General features: G+C 41.8%; 1 protein-coding gene across 4 annotated transcripts in view; it reads left to right on the top strand.

Moving 5' to 3' along the window:
- LOC139995122 (uncharacterized) overlaps positions 1 to 19,612 on the top strand; it is a 325,767-nt gene that overhangs the window by 83,555 nt on the left and 222,600 nt on the right. For 2 of the 4 annotated variants that reach the window (XM_072018308.1, XM_072018309.1), the window contains one exon: positions 11,293 to 11,380. The gene's annotated coding sequence lies outside the window, so the exon portion shown is untranslated. Of the gene's footprint in view, positions 1 to 10,067; positions 10,246 to 10,573; positions 11,001 to 11,292; positions 11,381 to 19,612 lie in introns of those variants that run through there. The other 2 variants (XM_072018311.1, XM_072018310.1) reach the window with 2 other exon arrangements.

Here is a 19,612-nt window from a genome sequence, read left to right as displayed (position 1 = left end):
GTGGACTCTTTGAAGCCGTACTTATTATTCGTAAATTCGGCTGAAAAGCCAGCTAGGTTTTCATCGAAAGGAGGAAACGATCGGAACAGGACCATAGGTCTTCTTCTCTTCGACGTACGATAGTCGATAATACTCTTTGCAAAAATTCTGTTGCGAGCTTTTCTTTAATCAGAAAGCGTTAGAATTAAGAATTGTCGAATACTGTTTATTACTAGTTACTAAAAAAAGTGTTTATACGAGGATTTGTTTCATCTGCTAAATATCGGAATGTTTAGTATTTATGGTATTTTTGCATACTACGTGCATTCTGTAGATTTTTACATTTTCCATAAATGCATACGCCACGAGCGCTTCGACCACAGCCCATGAACCATCTCACCGCCTGACCAATAGCAAACACGTCCCCTTGGTGTTGAATCTAATAAAATACGGCCAGTCTTCAGACCAGACAGCATTCCGTCAATTCAACAGACGATGAAGCATTCCGACAAAATAATCCGGCTGGATAAACGAGTGTGGGCATCCAGACGCGGAAAAGGGGGGCGGAACAATCCTCGAAATCGTTCCTTCAAAGGCTGACGATCCGCTCACATTCCGCGTTTCATTACGCCATGGAAACTCCATGAAACAGTTTGGCGGTGGAGGGAGGGGGGTAGAATCGCCGCGGAATCCGTGAGCAACTCGACGGATTTTCAGCGAGGCAAACTGAATCAAATAACAGTTATCCTTCGTTATTTCTGACCTGGTATACGAGGATCACGGGAGAAAAACACGGCAAAAATGTTTTTATCGATTTCCCAATTTTTATTTTATCTTACGGTTAAATGCGAGAACTTTAGTCTGGCGTGTTTAAAAATAAAGATAGCTTGTTAAAGACGAAGATGAAAGTTTCTTAAAGATAGCCGATAAATTGTGCAAGGCTTGTGAAAGCTAAAGTATAATTGTTAAGGTATTGTTTGAAAAGTTCGAAGAGAACGAAGAACGCGTATTTAACGCTGGAATTTCCAGTTACGTTATTATATTACCGGATTGGCGATATATAGTTCTATTGCTTCAAGGCTAAATGATGATTACGGAAGAGTGAAACTTCAGGTCAGGTGTCGGACTACGGTTCCCTCGTTAGCGGGCTAGTCGCCATTGTTGTAACTATGTAACAGGCAGGCACGTTGCATGCAGCCTGCCAGGGCAAATATCGTCGTGTCCCGTGTAACTGTACGTGGAACAAGGCGATATTATCGTGGTAACGACCGTGATAACAAGGGCCACAAGTTTTTTCCCGCTTAATGCAGCCCTCGACAGTGCTGCCCTCTCATTGACGAACCAACTCGTTCTGTTCAGCTCTGAGTTTATTTGCATTTTCTTTAGTTAGGTTTTTAATTATTTACCCGTAGCGGGAAGATTGCGAGGAATGTTTGACGGCGAAGGTGAGAATGATAATACATCGGCATAATTATTGGGCTGCGATTGTATTATTCGTTTTATGGGTATATGGCGAGACTAAGGACTTTCATTAATGGTTTCGTAAAGATACTTTTTCAATTTTTTCTAATCATCTTTTAGGGTCTCGCTTTTGACCCTCTCGTTGTTTAGATTTGTCAGTTCTTTCCATTTTATTTACTCGATATGTGCTATGTTAACATATTTAATTTCCTGTATATAGAACTTATTAACTGTATATAGAAATATTAACTGTCTGCCATATCCTTTCACGATATTAATAATCTTAACTCCCTTGCAATTACACTCGTTTCTCATTTCCAACAAAATAACTTCCATATACACGAAAGCAACAATCAAAAAGCAATTGCTCTAAACCTCCAAAAACCACCTAAAATTCCTCCGAGAGCCGGGAGGATGAGAGTGAGAGCAGCAGCCTTTCCATTCGTATTAACCCAGAAAACAGGTGCTCGAACCGCGACTCATTAAAATTTAAATCCAACCCCACGTATGTAGGATACAGTGGTGAGAAAGATAGAGAGTAGTCGTGGCGGCAGCTTGTGGCGAATTTTCACTAACAATAAGTGTCGCCGGAAAAGGGGTGGTTTCTGGCTGGTGTCGACAACCCCTGACACACAGTTTCAGCGTCGTTCTACCACCACATTCAGTGAGTCGACGTAAATGACGATGGCATCGATCTGCCATTTGTCTCGGTCTCGTCGGGGCAACGTTATTTTCTAGCGGGCCTCTGTGTCTTACGTCTGCCTCGACCATTTGCTGGGAATTCGGCCCGCGTCACGTGACGCGTGCTGGTATGCGACGTGGACGTTTCCACAAAGGTAGCCGACGAGAAACGCGACCATGGGAAACGCGTTCCTGACACCTGACGACGAATGCACGTCGTGCTTGCTTATGTTAAGCCTCTCTATAGCGGCGCGATGCCCAGCTGGACACGCCGCTTTTCGTGAATGGGCATCGCGTGAATCGACGACGGCATGAATTCGGGCTTTTTGTGGGAATACAAGAGGATTGGTGGGAAGGAATTGGACGGGGATGTGGAGGTATGCGAACGAAATTTATCGGCGAATTATTGATTGAATGTTCAGTCATTTGAATGAAGTGATTCGAGATTAATGGTTTTTATAGGTTAGGATATTGTAGGGAAATAATTCTGAAAGTTTATGTAATTTTTATTGACACGATACAAATTTAGGATCGAGAGTGAAATGTTTCGCGATTGTCGATTTATTGTAAAATTGTCGATGGGTTGTAAAATAGTAGACAAGTAATCGTGAAAGTCCACATTATTTTTTTATTGGCGAAGGGCGAACTTGGGATCGAAAGTTGAAGCTTGATGGAAAGGAATCGTAGCGAAGGAGCTGGGTAGGTTAGGTTAGTGAACGAAATTTGTGCGTATTATTGATTCATGTTTTAGTACGGTGGCGTGATTAAAGCAATTTATTTACAACGAATCAGTCCTCTGATTTGTTAACATTGTTAACAAACAATAAACATGCATAACGAACCGAATCAGAGTTCCCTTGGAAATAAATTCTAACCTCAAAAAGTTGCTCGCGATGAATCGCCTGTGTGATTTGTTGACTCTATTCCAACGAGTATCTTGAAACGTAGCAACGTCGCTATCGATCAAAAGAGCACGCGTTTTCGAGATTCGCCCCATTAAAGTTGGAGTACCTCGTGGATTATGCGCGCCCCAGCCATACACCGCGTATCGATGTACGAGCATATTGAATTCGTCGGGACACGACGAGAACGGTCGCGTTTGCATGGAACTCATCAAGAAAACTCCGTATCACTGAAATCACAAGGAAACGTCCTGGTTGCTATAGAGCCGACCCCATTGTGGCAACCGGATTGGTTTGTAGGTGGATACGATACGATACGCCGGATAGAAACGAGGCAACGTGATCATAACACACTGTCTTTTCCATTTGCGTTATGCTTATATTCTAGTCTTTATACGGTATCTAACGAACCACAACTTCTATTAAATTTTCCACTACGAATTGTCCTTTATGATATATGTGAAAACACTGGAATTGTTGTCGCACAAATTATCATTAAGATTCAACTTAATTCAAAATGAAATTCTAATTGTGAATTCTTGTAATTCAGATTACGATATGAAAGTTTGAGTAACTTCTGTCAACAAGTTTCAACAGGTTATTTTACCCAATCCAAAGCTAACATTCAAATCTCTATAGCTCAGATTACAATTTACAATTTTGCTAATTTCTATCAATGGATTTGAAGATGTTATCCTAACCTTCAAGCAACATGTATATACGTATCGCGAATGTAAAAATATTTTTAATATAAAAGAGGATTAATTTACGCTCCTTTCGTAATATTGTACTAGACACGAAACGAGATGATAATTTCCCAACCTCCCTAAAATCTCCAGTTTCAAGCTACATTTCTCCATCCAACGGTCCAAATTCTCTCAAAACACCTACACCTAGCGCATCGCAACACCCAGACTCATGTACAGAAGTGGACAGAAGTCCACAGAGGCATCAAATTACACCAAGCATCGCGTGTCCACGCGGTCTGTCGCGCGAGCAGAGAAGCCGTTCTTTGAGGCCCCCGATTATCGATAATATTTCATGAGAGAGGTGGGCCGGCGTTCTATCAAAGACCTGGATGAGCAAGCAAAGAGGAGGCCTAGGTAAATGAGCTTTCCCGGAAATCTCGCGGATTCGATCCATAAATAAGTCCGCAGGAGCTTATCCGCGCGATCTACGCCGGAACTTGTAACCCTAAAATAGTAGAGGAATGGCCGCTCGTCACGAAGTCTCGCGAGCTCAGGGAGCTTAGTTGCTCCTTGCGGTTTTACGTATATGTACACGCGTTCCTAGTACGTACTGCGAGCGATGGAACCGCCGCGATATAATCGATCCGGTGTACGAGAGATGAGAGGGCAACGAGCGTTGTTACGACACGGCTCGGGAATCTTGATAGACTTTGAGGAGAGGATAATGCAGGTACGAGAGTTAGTTTCCAGGTTTATTTGTTACGAGTTGTAGGAGTTTCGAGGGCCAGATATGTGCGGGTTCAGTTTTTGAGGTTAGGAGTAATAGAGGAATATGTAGCAACCCAAGCATAAATATGGTAATTTTCTCCTAATCTCCTCGCTGTAAGGAGATAATATTCTAACGAGGCAAACAACTGGGGGAAAAAATTATAGATGGATTATTAAACTGTACAAATTATTCTTCGTAGAATACACACTTGACGAATGAAATATCGTCTCAATAAAAATCGCTGGGTGGCCGAGATAAAACCGACGTCCGCGAAAAATATTTGCCAGTCCATCGGTTTGATCGTCCTCGGTATTGGACCACAGATTTTTTGTTGTTGTTGCATACATCTCGGCGTGTGTATTACCGTGTATGCGTGCGTGTTACTGTGTACGCGTGCGTATATTTTTCTATATGCAAAATAACGTCCGGTATATTTGTCCTGGGGCGCGTTACACGCAGCGTCTGTTCAATTGGCCCTTCTCTCGTGTAGCGAGCTTTAAAAACCGATCGACGCTCCACCGACACCTGTCAGACAGAAAATAACTCTTGTCATCGTCGCGATCGACGGGCTCGCGGGCTAACTGCAAAATTGTCGCGCTACACGTGGACGACATCAAAGCCCCGCGACCTCGTCGACGAATGTTTCTTTGATCGCGAGTCTGGAAATTGAAATTGTCGATATACTTCTCTTTTTTACTTTTTTCTTCTCTCTTTTTTTTTTGGAGCGAGAGAGGGGGAGAAGCGATACAGGATGCTGCGTCTTTGATTAGGGGCTTGGTAGTTTCCAAATTTGTTTCGAAGCGAGTTTCGGTAGTAAAAGTGTAGTCTAGTTATTTTTCTCGGTGTATTTGGCAGCATTTAAAGGTTCAGATTTAGAAATAGCGAGTCGATGAGTATTCTAGCCAGTTTTCTGCACCTAGTTAGGTATATCGGGAGTTTGAGGTGAATATCGAATCGACAAATTGAAACTGTAATCTATTAGTGATTTTTCTCTGTGTGTTCGGGATTCTACTGCAGGAAATATCGAGCTTCTGGAAATTGAAACTGTATTCCACGCTTCTTTCTATATTCCAAAAGCTCGGAGCTCTGAAATAAACAAGAATCAGAACATTCCCCAAAGTTCGTACATTAAAAAATCTATCAATTAATTTTTAATTATCAAGATTAAAACTACAATACGGTAGCTATATATCGTAAGTTAAAATTTCTTTATACCGTCAGACTTTTATGAATCTTTGAGATTATTCGATAAGAGATAAGCGGCGGGAATATACCGGCAACGTATGGGCGTGAAATTCCCTAGGACACATAAATTGGGCTCGTAAAAGCTCCGGTGTAGAAATTTTGTATCTGACCGTTATTCAATTATCTGATTTCCCTTTAAGACACCTACGTTCGGCTCGTTCGCAGTTTAACGGCTCACAATACCGATTCCTGTACCCCTACCACCCTTGCTTGCTCATCGCCCGACGCAGAATCGTAAAACCGGTCATATCGAGCGTCGTAAAAGCCATCGAGGTTCGGCTCTGAAAGGGGCAAATTACAGTCGCCGCGAAAATGAAAGTAAAAGGGAGCTGAGAACGACTCTGGGAAAAATTCTTTTCCCCTTTCATCTTTGCTCTTCATTACCGAGTGTCTTTATTACTCTCCAGCTCTTTTACTCGACGTGGAAATGTACGAATAAATATAATAAAGGGAAAACCAAGTCGTTTCGGGTATTTCTGTTCCTTTAAAATTTCCTCCATTAAAAGTGTCTCGTAAATGAACTTGCAAGGTAGTCAGGCTCCTGTTAGGTTGGTAATCTGTTGGAAGCTCTTTCAGCTAAAAATATAGAAATTTAATCAGTTGATCGTTTTTTTCCCTTTATCCTTGTTTCGTCGAATCGTAATTGGTCGACGCTGATCCTAATGTGCCTTTATAAAATAGTAGAACGCGGGTTACCGACGATATTCGGATGCCAAAATGACGAACAATTGAAAGAGCCGCTTTCTAAGAGCCATTATAATCAAAGTTAATCAACCTATAAATCTATCCTTTATTAATCCTCAAACTGAGATCAGCTCGAACCTGACGGAAGCATTAAAGCAACAAAAAACTTAAATCCAGGAAAGCAGGAGCTCACACGCACGCGCAAACACAAACCGAAGAGGCCAGGTTTCTTAATCACTGCCTCTAATCGGTCGGAGCCCGGGCTCATCAATCTCTTCGCGCCGCGTCAAAGAGACTGGGAGTTGTATAGTTAATGAGGCCGAAGCGTAACGCTCGCGGGTCCGCCAGGAGCTCTCGTGTCGGCCTTTCAAAGCGAGCCAGGGTGTCTTGTTAATTATTCGACGTTTGCTTTAGTTTAGACCGCGTAATCCGCGCATTATTCAACAGAGAGCCGCGCGTTCGCGGCCCCGGTTATCAATAACATATGACGCGAAGCCCACGGCCGATTTGAAATTATGCGTTTAACGAGGCTTAAATATTGCACGCGTACATATGTCGTAACGCCACGCTCGCTAATCCGCCCGCTGGATTTACGGCAGACTGACTCCCCCCATCCTAATTATGTCGATCGATCGTATTATATCGAATAAAAGCCCCTTCTGTTCCCCAGGTGTGTTTTCCTGATTACGTTACGTCGAAACGATGCTATATCTGTCCGCGTGCATTGTTATCTCGCGTGCAATCGCTGTCATCTACAGATTCTTAGTAAAATGTCACGAATCTTTGCGTTCGATTGGATAAAACGCGTTATGTCGTTTTTCGATGTTAGAACCATCGAACGGCCACCAAAATTTGCAACGTTTCGCAGCTTTTCTTAAGTTGAGAGGCACTGCTGTTTCCAGAAGCTTGACGCTTGTCGATGTTCGGCTTATCAATGTTTTAATAGCGTAACAATCTCTCGTAGCTCTTTCAACAAATTTTCATATGCCGATTAAGAAAATAGAACAAATGACAGGGGATTTGTTCGCAAATAATCGACAGACACGAGCCGCGAAGGACAAAAACACGCAAGTATCAATTTTCTTAAGTATCCAGGTTGAGCTTCGATTTACCAAACAATCTGAACAAAACAGTACATCAGCGTATCAACGAGGGTAATAATTAGAACGCGTGTACACCTCACGAGGGGAGGATTCACGTCGATTCTCTGATCACGAGTTGCTTGTATCGAAGAAAGGCTCGTTAATTGAACGCCAGGGGCAACGTCTCGTCGCAGTTGAAAATTAGTCGAGTCTCTCGACCCATCGCTGAACTTCAATGATCCACAAAGAGACTAACTAAACCAGCCTAACGAGAGTTCAGAAAGGACCGAAAATCTGGATTTCCAGCGAGAAACACGTTAACACACTACCTTTAATTTATCATCAAACAATCTTAGAAAGATTCGAGTTCGAAGATATGAAACTAGCGCCACCTGGATCCGACATGGCTGCTGTTTGCGCTGTTCTGACCCAAATATTGACATACGGGTTTAAAGTAGGTCCTGTAACTTTCTTAGCCGATTTCTGCAGGCGTCATTTATTCGTTCGAGATTCTTAGATTGAAGTAACGATTGAGGTATAAGAAAACATTTTATACATATCACAGGTATATGAAGTAACCTAAAAATCATTAACGTTAGAAAATAATCAAACAAGTGAAACTTTTTGTATAACATACAGAAGAAAATAAGTTTTGAATATTTCGTAATTTTAAACGATGTCCGGAAAGTGAAGAAGGATATTTGGAATGTCGAGAGCGTAAAGCAGAAATACCATATCCTTCTTACATTGGAACGTTCACGTTGGTTTCCACGTACCTGTGCTTCGATCGTCCATTCAGTGGCGCAAACAAACTCGCCTAATTTCAAAAACGTGCACACAATTTGGCAAACAGCACGTCCAAACATCAGTGCCGGGGCTCATCAATCGATCCGCTCATCAAAACTCGCTTCCGCGCGCGTGGCTAGCGTCAGCCATTTTAATTCCAACTAATAAAATCGCCTGGAACGTGCTCAACGAAAGTTGTAACGAAATTCCATCCAGTGTTCGTGGGAACAATGTGCATCCTGAGTGTAGTCTGAACGCGACACGCAAGCTTTCATGAATTCCCGATGAACAAAATGGCGGGTGGCACGCATCGACGCACTGTAATGGCGTCTGCGAGACCTTCGACGCGCCCTTTGTCCGTGGAAAATTGTTTCTTCCTCGCGAGAAATCTCTCAAAGCGACGTTAGAAAATAACGCCCAGAAGGAACAATCACTCACGAAGTTCAAAATTCAGCGCGAGCCAAAAACTTTGGCCTGTCGATGACTTTGACTTTGTCATCGGAGAATAAAAAGAACGGCGTTTATGCTTCGACAAAGTACTTTCAGTCGGAATTGTCATTTTCAGATAAAACATGATTTTTGTACATCAATGATTTTCCGAGATCTTTTATAATAGTGAAATTTCTAATATTCTTTACCACATTGTGGTAACTGAATAAACAAATGAATGATTTGCAATTGTGTTAAAATCTGAACCAGTATCGTTAGATTATAGGTTATGTTTAATTTGTACGAAAATGGATCAGAGAGATTAAAGTGCTATTGTAATTAATTCGTTAGAAGCTATATAAGGAGGAAATATTGGATTTTTAAATACATTAAACGACGTTACAAGAACATTTAACTTCGCTCAGGGACACTTTTATGGAAACTAACATCCGACACTGGGGCCCTTCTTGCATTCAACGGTGCAATTAAGGAGTAACGCTTGTAACTGGTCTTGGCTGCGTTGATTTCCGCTCGTTTCTCGCACTCTGCATGCTTGCCCGTCAACTACTGAACTTGTTCAGGGTGATTTTCCGGGGGATGAGTTGGAAAGAAGGGCAATTTCGTCGCAACAGCTTCTAATGGAATAAATCGTAGATTTGCTGATTAGTAACGCGCGGAAGATTGATCGCAGCTAGTATCGATCTTTTAAGTACTTGAAACTTTGTTGAATTATATTGTACACTTCCCTTCTTAAATCAAAAAAATATTTGTTTGAAAAATATCAACTATTCTCTTATAATAATACCATTAGAGATTGTTAATATTTCTTAGAAAAACTTATTTTTACAGAACTTTATACACGCATTTTTAGTCAAATATCTGTATTGACAAATTGATCGAAGCTGACAGATTTTTGAAACATCAATTTTTCTTTTACGTATATTATCATATTAATATATTTATTATTAAATAAAGATTAAAAGTGCTAATGAGGTACGCTAATATATTTCATGTAATAATAAGTACACAATATTAATGTATTAATAAATAATTAGACAGAAATTGAATTCATCATCCAACATGATAAATCCAATAAATAGTCTCGTTACGGTAACGCTAGGCCAGACACGAATTAAGGTTACTAAACAATGATGGAGCGATTTTTAAAATCACTAATAGGCAGAAACAATATCATTCGTTATCTTTTATCAGCCTTGCGTTTTAATTATTTTTATCTAAACGTTCTGCATTCCAGCCTACTCGACAAAGACACATTTGTTCGTTGAATGATTTCGCGGTATTCCCACTACAGAGCTATAAATTATGAGTCTACACACCCTTGAAATCGTGAGCGAACTCAGTCGTCATCGAAGTTTCATGGGCGTCGTATGTCTCGCGCCTGCCTCTATGCATCTGCAACGTCTAGTGATTTTTGTTTCGCGTTCTCTAGTGTGTGTGTACGTGTACGTAGCCTCCTTAAAATAACGCGTGCTGGCTGAAACAACGAGAATGAAAGATGTATATAAATAGTAGTTGTAGTACGTATACAGTCAGCCACAAAACTTTTCGTGCGACTTTTAAAAGGGTCGCTTTTATTTATATAAAACAAGCAAGCAAAAGCATTGGTGAATATATACAGAGACAAAAACATTTTGTGTGTGTGTGTGTGTAATTCATACGAAATTTATTACAATTTTAGAGAAACTATATAAATTTTATAAAAAACTTTTGCCGTAACGAAATAAAGTCATTATTAATTTTGTATCATTCTTGTGAACGTGTGATAGACATATCCGGATTAATTACTCGAAATTAATTAGAAAAAAATCAATAATTTTAAATAGGAAAATTGTGCATTTAGTTTAAGATCTTATTCATCTCAAATTATAAATAAACCACTGTAGGGAATTAATTTTTTGTTGCCCTATAAAGATGGTAAACTAGAATAAATATGAAGTAGAAGGTTTGTGTATACGTGAAACTAGACGAGTCGCTGCTTATCAACGAGTTTTCTTTTTATCAATGCAAAAAAGGAATTTTTTTCACTTAAGCACCGCCTTGCTCGGGTGGATTGCTCTTTGAGAAACTTCCGACGGATATTGGGCTGCCGCTAAGAGAAAAGAATAAAATCAACTATGGCCCGGAATTGGCCAAAGTTGGACTTTCATAAAATCTCAAGGTTTCCATCGGAATTAGTGTTTTTATGAAAATTACTCGCGTAAGAAACTGAAACACTGACTCCACCACAGAGTATTCCCTGAATTAGAAACGCCGGAGACGTTTTGCTTCTCTGGTGAGAATTTTTATTTCCCGGCCATCTATATAATTAAATTACCAATTGTCGTTTCTACCAGTTCCTTAGCCTTATTCTCGTCTATAGTGCGCCTCACCTTTAAATGTATTCCAAATGAGAATTACTTTGGTAAATACATTGCGGGAAGATGCATTTGAGTTTAATTTATCGCTAAACTTAATCTTAAAAGGTTCATTTTCCTTTTCGAGCACCTAATTTACAACAACGTATTCAATGATTTCTAAAGTATAAAACGTATTTAATTAATCCAGCCCCTTTCTTCCAATTTCAGAAGAAACCAATGAACGTTGATCTCTTCGTAACACGATCCTAACCTCAAACATGTTCGCCTGGACGAGCGACTAATCATCCTGTGGAACGTAAGTACCAGAGAATATTTTCCAATAGTAATTCAAACCTAAAGGTACTCTTGGAATTTCTTTGAAATTCGACGAATCATACAGTTTAATTTCTCATGAAACATCGCCCATTGTTTCGAAAACACAGCTAAAGTTTTTGAAACGTTGCGAAACGAACGCTCCTTTTTACCGTGTCACGTGGATCATCCTATTTTCAGCGTGCCGCGAAATTTGAAAAAGCAGAGGAGAAAAATAGTAAAAAATGCGTCGTGTAATTGCTTACTCTATCGTTCGCCAGCCACGAGATGCCGAAGCTGTAATTGTTCAGTCTTGTTCTTTTTCCTTTTTTGTTTTTTTTTTTTTTTTTGTGCTGCTCACGAATCAGGTATTACGACAAACAAAGAACCGAGGAGAAAGAAAATGTTCATGGGCGTTTTCAGTGGCACAATGGGGCGGTGCGACTTCTTGAACGATATGAAACTAGGTTAGACCAGGCAAAAGGGCGTACCTGTTTCGCAAATAAATTTTCCTGGCACTTGTTTGTATTATATTTAAACAAGTTTCTAGGTGTCCGTCTGTTTAGATGTCATTAACTCTTTCATTATTAAAGGCGACTAGAGTCAGAAAAATTAGGAATGCGTTTTATATTAAGGATGACTACAGGGTGTACATGGAAATGGGTGGCTGCAATTTCTTTGAAAATAGTTAGGGTAGGAGAAATTTTGGGAGGACGAAATTAAACGGTGATATATGTATACTTTACTCAGTTTATACATTTTTTCTTATTTTAGTCCCTGTTTCTTTTTTTTTTTTTTTCTATTTTTAAATTGAACGAAACGTTGGGTATTTTTAGGCTACCCTGTATGCATGGATAAGGCGTGTTTTAGAAACGCGAGGTCGCCGCAAATGTATTCCACGCCGCGATTTCGTTTTCGTTGGCCGTGTCTACAAAGTCGCGGCATCACGGAACGTAAATTCTGTCGCGCGATTATCTACATAATGGGCAAGCGTCGCGAGAGTACGGGAAATTTATCGTCCGACTTCCCAATGAAAATTCATATCTTTCCCACCGTTGAAATTTTCCTGGCCCTTTCAACCAAGGAACCAGGCCTTCTTCTTCCCGTCCTTGGTAAATTCTGCATCCTGGTTGCTGCCTTTAAACCTTATTGCCCTATGATTCTTTGTTCTCATCTTGCGTTTCAATTCCATTGCTGTTATTCAGTTCACTTTTCATCCAATTGTGTCCAATTCTTTTCTATCGTTAAAAACTGTCTTATACTTATCATTCTAACCTGATATCGCTATATCGAGAAGGTTTAAAAAATCTTCTACCGAATTTTTATATTTCAACTTTGCTTTCGTTTCGACAAATGAAAATACTTTTGTGTGAAATCTCCAAAGCAGGATCGGTACCTTTTAAATTCACTAATTGATAAATTATCGTGAAAGAGGTGAGCATTTTGGAACGAGAACTTCATCTAAATATTTTATATCGTGCTTATTATATGGATAGTTCTTTGTGAATACACTTTGTCTGTCATTATTTAATAGATTTTGTTATTGTGCATCGGAGGGGATAAATAAGAATAAAATTAGGTTAACTAATTATTAAACGAACCAGTTGGTGCTAAATTGTAGACCAGATTAGGTTTCCTATTAAGTTAATTATTTACTAATTACAGTACCATTGATTACCACGGGTAATCCATAATCTGAACCAACACAGCGCATACTTTCTATATGTAATTCTGCAATGACATTCTAGATGGGTCATTCGTATCGAATACACGTGAAGCAATCTAATTAATTATTATCTACGATCAAATTTTGAATCAAACGTTCAAAATGATCAGGAAATATTAACATTACTCCAATTTTTATATTCCCATCTCTCGTTCTTTTTGCAACAAACATTTCAATGTTTTACTAAAGAATAGTTAAACATTTACCCCAGCTTCCTACTTTGGGTCATTTTATCGTGTAATTATTCTTCTTCTTCGTTCTTATAAATATTCAGCAACGTCAGTAACGTATTCTATTCGGTTCGATAACAATTATGGGGTATTTAAACAGTTTCGAAATCTGGCGCTAAGAATTTTTCGAAAAACTTTATCCAGCATTGAAGACGAAGAAAACGTGCTTCGTAGATAGACACCCTGTATAACGCATAAGGGATGTAGGTGCGCCCGCGCGCGTATGCACACAGGAAGCCCGAAGGAAATGTCTGGCAGACGCCGGGGAACGTGATATCCGAAGTCACTCACGAATTCATAGGATCCCTTTCTTCTTTGTTTTCCTCCGTGCGGCCGTGTAACTCGCACGCGACCACGCGTACCGATTCGGTAATGTTCCCGAGGATTTCCCGGCAATCTCAGCCCGCTTTCCGCCAAATCTCCCGGCAATGAGCCGCGTGATGTTTTTCTATCCTATCCAACGTCTCATCCTAACCCATTGTTCGTCTCCGCGTTTCCTGGCTGACGGTCAGGAGCTGAATTTTGGATGTTGCCTGGAGCATCGTATTTCTTTTTACCAGCAGCTATCGTTTTATCATTTACTCACGCCGGATTTTCAGCCTGGAATGGATGGGAATAAAGAGTCTTAGGATTTATCGAGGGGGAATTGGGTTTCTGTCGAGAGGAGTTAGAGGTCTCATGTGAGAGTAGGGATTAAGGAGTTAAATGAAGATTGTTATTGATTTTTGTCCAGATTGTGACTACTCAGAGTTCTGTTTAGCTTATGCTTATAGAAAAATATAATTAATTTTCGAAATATAGCGAGTCGCAAATATTCTGCTGAATGTAAATTTAGCAATGGTAACTATACGACACAAGTTAACGCCCACATGGCGCTAGTATCGCGTTATTGGGCAAGCTGAACCGAATCATCGCAGTGGTAAGATATTGGTAAAGAGAATAGTGGTGATCAATGTAGAATTTAATAGATAACGTTACAGATTCGTTTCTCCTTATTTATCTACTAATTTTCATCCTTATCTTAATTTTATTAAAATTTCTTCCGAGTCCATTTTGAAATAATTGTTCTCTATTGGTTTTATATATAAATGTACGGTGATCATTTGTTGTTATTTTCAAGGATAATAGATACTTTTAAAAATCTTGGTGAAAAAGGACATTTTAATCAGAAGGAAAATTACGGTGTACCCTTATTAACGGACAATTCAAGTACCCGACGAAACCTTACCCTCGCTGGCGTTGTATTTCAAATTCAATTTTCCGATTCTCATTAATTTCCGAGCGCTTCAAACGTTCGCGAAGATTAATTTTCTTCGTCGTCGAATCGCAAAACATTTAGCATAACGCACAAGTCTCCCGCTCGTTCCTTAAATTACTAAAACTTCGTTCTTCTTTCAATGATTGAAAACACAATTAATTCAAGCTTCGATGCAAAAGTTAGGAAACTGAAAAATCCAAAGCTCGGACAAAAGAGTGTACCAAAGTTGTTTTTCAAGTTGCCCGACTCGAAAACACTTTTAATCCTGAATACTAAAGTACTCGCTGGTCGAATCGCTTTCAACTCCATTAACAACGGGAGCGTTACACAGTAGTCAGAACTAACTGGACCAACGTGAGTTCAACACGCAGCAAAATTTTCCGTAACATTTTATTTTCGTCGATCGGAACAAAGAGAACGTCAATAGAGGAGAACCTGCGTACACAGAAGGTAATCCTTGTAAATTCCTGATAACAGTCGCGTTTCCATCCGGTGGCTGGTGCAGTCTAACCGGAAACGAAGAAATTGGGTAGAAGGGAAACTACTGGCTGGTTCTCGTTGCACATATACACCAGGATTTAGGTCAACAATGCGGAAGCCTCGTAGAAATTGCTCCGGGGAATAGACTAGGGTAACCGATTGAAAGTATTCTACTCGATTTGGCCGCGATTCCATGGAATCTCCTGAGCGTGGTAATGCAGCCACCTGCTTTACCACCGGTTACGTGTAACAGGATAATCGTCGACCCAGTTCGCGAATGGAACATGATTCACCGTGTGTTCTAGTCGTTGATCTTCCACTGACGATCCTAGTTCCTGAATGGAGGGTAATCGAAATCGTATGGAAGAGTTTCGATTCACTCGAATTTCTAATGGAAGAGCGTTTCCGCCGTTGGCAAGGATCCGGGAAAAGGGAGCTGAAACTGTATTGTAGTATGCACAACCCGAGTCATAAATATTAGAACAGCTGCTAGTTTCGTATGGAACGTGATAATTAATTTAAAGTATCAAGAAAACGATTAATCTCTGTCAGAATCTTACGTTCGTGCAAGGTTGTATATCTATGCGATATTTGAAAATTCGATATTACGATTTATTGAATCCAGTGTTACGTCGGCCGACTCTCTACCTGGACCAGGCGTCGCATCGCGAGCGGGATGGCAACCATATGTCTGCACATCCTTATTGCGTACTCTAAAGAACCTCAAGGACCGACCATAAATCGTAGAAAATTTGAACTAAAGACTCTCAGGTCGAACAAGGATCTTTTCTATGAAAGTATTTTCTAAGATCTCTGGTTTGTGTCCGGAAAACACTTAAAATTAGTTATTTTCACACGTGCGATGCTTCCCACCACAAACCTTCTATCGAGGGCGGCTAAGACCCCTCCTAGTTCACCAACAATCGTAATGGCCAATAGAAACAATGTCTAGTACCCTCACTTTCCTGGCCAAAAAACTGTCATCTACGAATCCGATGATCCCGTGCGTTAGACACACCCTTTCCTAGCTCTCCTTTGACACAGCATCGTCACTCTCAGGGTAGTCTATTTTCATCGTCCGAACAGTCAGTAAGTCTACCACGGTTCTACCTTCAAATCAATTCGTTTGCAAAGTCCAACTATCTCATCGAGAGATATCGTCAAATCGGGTCACATTTACTGTAACGCATAAGCTGTACTCATCGTCAAATACTTGTGACGCTCATAAGATTGTATAATCCATTGTTGAATATATCTATCATATTAACCTGTTAACACAGTGTTAATTTCAATTAACCACCCCTGTTATCCTAACCGAAACACGGGGAACGACTACTTCGCGGCGTCGATTAGCCGAATCGTAGCGAGAATTTACGCCTCTCGCTGACGCGTTTTCCTCGCGACCGCGTCTCTCCGCGAACGGTCGTAACATTTGGTCCTTCGAGCCGGATTCAGTGGTAAGTGAAAAGTGCACACCAGTGACACCCACTACCATACAGTGCCACAGGAATCCAATATAACCAGCAGCGGAAGCGTTACCACTCCAGCGAAGTCAGTAACGTCAAGGGACCGTCACCTTGGAAGAGGCATAATTTAATGGTTGAAGACGCAACCAGGCAGCCTCCCGCCGCAACTGGACAATCGTAAACATAACGATATTCAACAACTTCGATCGCACGACAAAACACGTCACTCTCGGGAAGAATCGCCTTCCTCACGAAACGTACGTCAACGACATTCCACTGCACAGGGACAAGCGACAACCTGCAGTCGGAACAACTTCAGTCACTACAACACGAGTGATCTTCGGGAAGAACGCCTTCCTCGCGAACATCACGATATCCCGCTGCACAGTGACCAGCGAGCACTGCAGCCGGAACAATTCTGCATCGGGAAACACCGATCGCACATCACAAGTACCACCTTCGTTAACGAAGCATCTTCGGCACAAAACATGGCAAATGAAGCAAGACTCATCGCCTTGAAACAAGAGTACGACGATATAAGCGAAGAATTCAAGACCATATGGAGACTACTCGACCAATACGAACAGTCCGGGCAGCGCAACAAGGGCAGCTTAAAATTTTATCAAACACTGGTCGACGACAATTGGAAACAATTCAACATTGTCGTTAACGAATTGCTCGACATCGACGACAACGAACCTGAGGACTTATTGGATGTCTATACAGACCTGAAGATACGATTGGTTAGACTCAACAACATTGATTCTTCCTCAACGGATGCCTCCAACGCAGCGGCGAATCCAAAACTATCGGAATGCAACAGCAATACTTCCAGCAGTTACCAGAGACGTAAGAATAATCTAAATAATAACAGTAACAATGATCATACTCCGCCGATGGAGAATCTCGTATCGAGTCTAGCGCCGATTCCGTCGCATGACACGCGAAGTTCATTGCATAATACTCGTAGCGCGCCAACACGCGACTCGACGACGATCAAGTTCGTGTCCTCATCACCCGAAAAATCTGATTCAACGATACCAATCGCCGTGAATCAGACAACTTCCAACGTCCGCTGCTCATCGCCAATACGCGACCGGACGACAATCACGGTAGCATCATCATTACCCAAACAATTTGATTCGACGATACCGATCGCCGTGAATCAAACTACTTCTAACGTCCGCTGCTCATCGCTGGCATGCGATTCGACGACGACCAAGTTCGCGTCCTCATTGCCCGAACAATCTGATTCAACGTCACCGATCGCCATGAATCAGACAATCGCTCACGTTCGCAACTCATCGCCAATACGCGACTTAACGACAAACAAGCTCGCGTCGTCATTATCTGAACGATCTGATTCAACGCTACCAATCGCCTTGAGTCAGACAACCTCGAACATTCGCTGCTCATCGCCAGCACGCGACTTGGCGACGGCCAGGCTCGCGCCATCGTCTGAACAATCTGATTCAACAATGCCGATCGTCTTGAATCAGACAACTTCTCACATCCGCAGCTCATCGCCTGCATGCGACTCGACGACGACCAAGTTCGCGTCCTCATTATCTGAAAAATCTGATTCAGCGATACCGATCGCCGTGAATCAGACAACCTCTGACACCCGCAGCTCATCGCCTGCATGCGACTCGACGACGACCAAGTTCGCGTCCTCATTACCTGAACAATCTGATTCAACGTCACCGATCGCCGTGAATCAGACAATCGCTCACGTTCGCAACACATCGCCAATACGCGACTTAACGACAAACAAGCTCGCGTCATCATTATCTGAACGATCTGATTCAACGCTACCAATCGCCTCGAATCAGACAACCTCGAACATTCGCTGCTCATCGCCAGCACGCGACTTGGCGACGGCCAGGCTCGCGTCATCGTCTGAACAATCTGATTCAACAATGCCGATCGTCTTGAATCAGACAACTTCTCACGTCCGCAGCTCATCGCCTGCATGCGACTCGACGACGACCAAGTTCGCGTCCTCATTATCTGAAAAATCTGATTCAACGCTACCAAACGCCGTGAATCAGACAACCTCTAACGTTCGCTACTCATCGCCTACACGCAACTCAACGACGACCAAGTTCGCGTCCTCATTATCCGAAAATTCTGATTCAACGCTACCGGACGCCGTGAATCAGACAACTTCGAACGTTCACCGCTTATCGCTTACATACGACTTGACGACAAACAATTTCGTGTCATCATTATCGGAACAATCCGATTCAACGCTACCAATCGGCTTGAATCAGACAATCTCTAACGTTCGCAACTCAGAGCCAAAACGCGACTCGACGACAAACAATTTCGCATTATCATTATCTGAACAATCCGATTCAACGCCAGCAAGCGCCTTGAATCAGACAACCTCTGACACTCGCAACTCTTCGCCAACACGCGACTTGAAGACAACCTCTCACGATCCTCTGGACCGGAAAAAACTGAATCCCGTTCAGGACAACAGAGGCAATTTCGAATCAAAACCTACAGCAGGGGTTTCGAAATCCACGATAAGATTCTCCAGGAACATTTCCTCCTCAATCAGCATCTCAATGTTCAGTCTGTCTTACAGCACGTTACCTGTATCATCTGAGAGCAGGAGTATCGTATCGGAGAGTCATCTTCCTGAACATAACAAGAAGATGCCACTCTCGCCATTTCCGAAAGGGGCCACATCTGCGAATTATCCGAAGCGGAATGATCATCACGTTGTCACCACCATTGCTGCATCGGACAAGTCTCGGGAAAAAACCACGAGGATCTCACTGGAGTCACCCCTGGCTCCAATAACGCCAACATATTCTCCAAGGCCAAGGCAAGTCACAGTTACGACGTCCAGCGTCACGACGCCCAACGCTCATTCTCCGCCAAGGATCATCACTAAGAGAGCGCGATTCGGGCGGATCATCGGGGGGAGCCCAACCTCCCAATCAACTACAAAACTCCGCATCGTGTTGGACGACTCAGCATCAGGCAACACAGGAATTCCGTTCAACGACACCTCATGGGCAGAGGTGTTCCAAGACACGTCCTGGGCAGAGGTGTTCCATGACAC

Source organism: Bombus fervidus, chromosome 15, assembly GCF_041682495.2.
Source record: "Bombus fervidus isolate BK054 chromosome 15, iyBomFerv1, whole genome shotgun sequence".
NCBI lineage: Eukaryota > Metazoa > Arthropoda > Insecta > Hymenoptera > Apidae > Bombus > Bombus fervidus.
Note: the sequence above shows the minus strand (reverse complement) of the source record. Positions and strands in the feature narration are given on the sequence as shown.